Genomic DNA, 3,747 nt, shown 5'->3' with positions numbered 1-3,747 from the left:
ACTCTGTGGACAGCTGTCCATTTGGTCCATTCGGTTTTGTGTTTTTTTGTAGTTCACTTTATCACACCGAAAAAAAAAAAAAAATCGAGTACTGCCGGATGGATCAGCGCCGTGAAATCCTCGGTAGCTGTGACACAACTGCGGGCACGCACATCTTGAACTGATGCGTTGAGCCTGGTCATCGATGGCAGTAACTTGTTCCACTCGCCACAGCACCGACACTATTTCAGTCGGCATATTCCCCCACATTCACACCACCAGTTCGTGTTGGCTCTCATCCTCACGTCCTCGGGCTGTTGAGCGATCGCAACCTCCTGTCGTTCTATTTCCAAAGCTCGCAACTCATTTTCTGTAAACTCTTGTTCATATAGGTATGGTTCTTGTGGCTCTTGACTGTCTGAGAAGTCACCCTCTTCGTCTCTCACAAAATCAGCCATGTTCATCGCCATTCATGTACTGTAGGGAAAATAGCCAGGCAGCTACTATTCACGCCAGTATGTTGACGGAAGTCGTGGGATTTCATGTGCTGCGTGATATCTCTGCGCCCAAGTAGCAGTGCTTCGCCTAAGTAGCTGTGCTTCGCCTGTGCTTCCCCCTAATATAGTCCTAAGTCAATATCTGCCTAGGAAATCGCCAAGTGTTACTCTGCATTGCTATTTGTACTCGTTGTGAATACGCAGGCCACAAGAAGTAATTACGTGGTTTTTATTTTATTTTATTTTTTATCCCTTTTACTCAGGACATGCTAGCTGGCAACAAAGGATTCCATTCATGGCGTTTGTTTATAAAACAATCATCGTCGAAATGCAGGGAACAACAGTCTTAGACAACTCCGTTTATGCTCTGGAAAACAAACTCCATCCACGGGTCCCTTAACGCTGGGTTCTTTAGGAATCTGTGCAGGGTTGTCTTGCCCTGGCAACCAAAAACACACTTCTTTGGTGACATTGACTTCCCAAAAGCCGGGCAGGGCGCTTTGATGGCGAACTGCTTTCACTCTCTTGCTTTGGTTTACGAGTGCGCGCGCGCCCGCGATCTTACCGGAGAAGTGCCCTTAGGACCCATATTAGGAAATTCCGTTACATCTGACGTCACACATACCCATACTCTAAAAAAACTTTCCGAAACTTGTGACAAACCGGAAGGAGTATTTTTGGAACAAAAATACTCCTTCAAACGTACAACTTAGTTTTTGAAACTTTGTCCATGTTTAGCATGGGAATCCAACTCTTTACCAGTGTAAAAAACTCAGTATGCATGAAATAGCATTTCACCCCCCCTTTAAGACTATGGGCCCTGATTGGGCTAGGGGTTTTGCAAGAAAAGGTTTAAGAAACCACAAATGCTTGATATAATATTTGCCTTTGCAGCTTTCCGTCTACCGTCTTTCCGTCCTCCGTTTACTTCTCCTCAAACAATAAAGGGCTGACTGAGTCCGAAAGGCCCTTTTGGTCTTTTCAGCTGAAAAAAGAGAAAAGAAAATATCATTATGTATAATATATAGGATTATTTAAAGGAAAAAGAATAGATTTACCTTACAAATTTTGGATTTTAAATTATTAGGCATTAAAAGCATGGTAAGTGTTGTGGTTACTGTCCTTTTACCACACCTATCACAGTAAAACTAGGGTTACTGTGGTAAAGCATGGTAAATGTAGTTTTTTACTGTGCTTCTACTACAAATACCACTTTGGAACTAATTGTACTACTTTGAACCTGATATGAATATGATTAACTGATTGAAGGTCAGTAGCACGTCACGTGACAGACTGTGTTTAATCACCCTAGTTTAGTAAGGTGTTTTGAATTAGAAAGCAATGAAACGCAAAGCCTCAGTGGAACAGATATAATGCAGTGACTGAACATGAGGGAGCTAATCTGATTGATATCGACAAACAGAAAAGACATATCAAACATTATTGGGACAGCGTATTTACGACTACTTACCAACATATGGCACACGTGAACTGATGCCAAATATCGCGATGTGTTCAATATGAGACTTCTTCAGCGCGATTTCCCACTGTTAAAATTTGCGTCTGTTGTTGACGCCACAGGTTTCCCATTGAAAGCAAAGAAGTTCCTAATTCATCCTTAGAGTGATGCCAAGGGGCGACTTTGCCATCTTTGTGACGCCGGGGGCGCTTGACCATGCTTCAGTGTTTGACGCCTTGGGAGTGAGAATGGGTTGACTGTAAGCATTAGTCTATTAACCTCTCTTTCTCTTCTATTACAATCATTCTTGATGAAGGCATGAGCAAAGGTGAGCCTTCAAGTTCCAGATCTGTCCAAGAAGAACAGCAATTTAGATTCTCACATTAGTCCTCTTTCATATCTCACCATAGTTTTTCCACTTCCTCTCACTTATTAGGTGTTAATGGGTTTTCAATGGAGTTCAATGGAGTTCAATATCCTCAACCCCTTCTTTGACTCGTCAGGCTCCACTGCTCATAACCAAGAGAATTAATTACAATTGATTAAACTCATCTTTGCGGGAACCCATTCCCCATCTAAAAATAATTCACCATTTCCTTTTGTTCTTTAATCAGGCAGGGAAGTTTTCAACATCCCGAAGGAAATTGCCTGACAGAAGAGGGATGTGTTTTGTGATTGGGTGGTCAGGAGACAGTGAGTGGTTGGACTGCTCTTTTATGTTTGACTGCAGAAAAGACCTTAAGTAAACACTCCACATCACACCAGTGGGGGTTGCAGTGAATCACAGTCAGTTGAGCTATTCTAAAGCCAGGATATATTATATTGGTCAGCAAAATGAAAATTAGTTGTATCCAATTTTACACAAATTACAATTTCTTTTTTGCCCAAAATAAAGTTTGATCAAATGTCAGTTTATCAAGGAGGAATAAAGGCCTATAGGAATTCATTTATTAAAACAGAAGTTTTGATACAGACATCAAAACTGAAAACGGTGTTAACTTGCAGATCAGTAAGTGAATCAAATGTTGATTCAATAACGGATTCAGTTCAGTCAGTGAAGGATTTAAAATGACACTGTCTGGCTGCGCTTATGATTCACTAAAAAAAAAACATATAGGGTGTTTCATAAACGGAAAGGCTGCATCCTGGTTCCATATGTAGGCTGTCACATCATCAAACGTCGTTGAAGGACATCTCAATTTGAAGGATCCTTGGAAGGAAGCCTTCGTTTCGCGTCCTTCATTCGGCATGTTTTAAAGGATAGGCTACATTGGCCTTAAACCACCCACAACCCACACATTCCAATTCAAGAGAATAAACTGACGGAAAACGAGTCTGTACTGAGCTTTTCTCAGTTTATTATGAAATGCAAGACAAAAATAATGTTTTCGGACATGAAAGCATAGATGTTATCTTTTGTTTTGCTGTAAATTAATCACTAACACTAATGTAAGCCACTGGGAGGCCGCGGACTGCTGTAATTCGTTGTGTTGCATTAATAAAAAAGCCTGTTAATATAAAGATTTGTAATACAAAGTATTTTTCCAAAAATAAGTTTTATTAGTTTAGTGCTGTGGCCGTAAGGTAGTTACCGACTCATAATAGTCATTTGTTCGTGAATCACAAAAGGGACATAAGATGTGTGCCATTTACGAACATAACATACAGCGCGAACGGTGTAGTCCGATTCATAAATAAAATATTCTTATGACCTGATTTTTGTGAATCAAAGACATACAGCCAGACCTTTTTAGTGTGATTCACAAAACTACACTTGTCACGTTGTACTGTATGTTATTTTTGTGTAGTTTG

This window comes from Scardinius erythrophthalmus (genome assembly GCF_964197995.2).
Source record: "Scardinius erythrophthalmus genome assembly, chromosome: 8".
NCBI classification, from domain to species: Eukaryota; Metazoa; Chordata; class Actinopteri; order Cypriniformes; family Leuciscidae; genus Scardinius; species Scardinius erythrophthalmus.
This window is presented reverse-complemented; position numbering follows the sequence as displayed.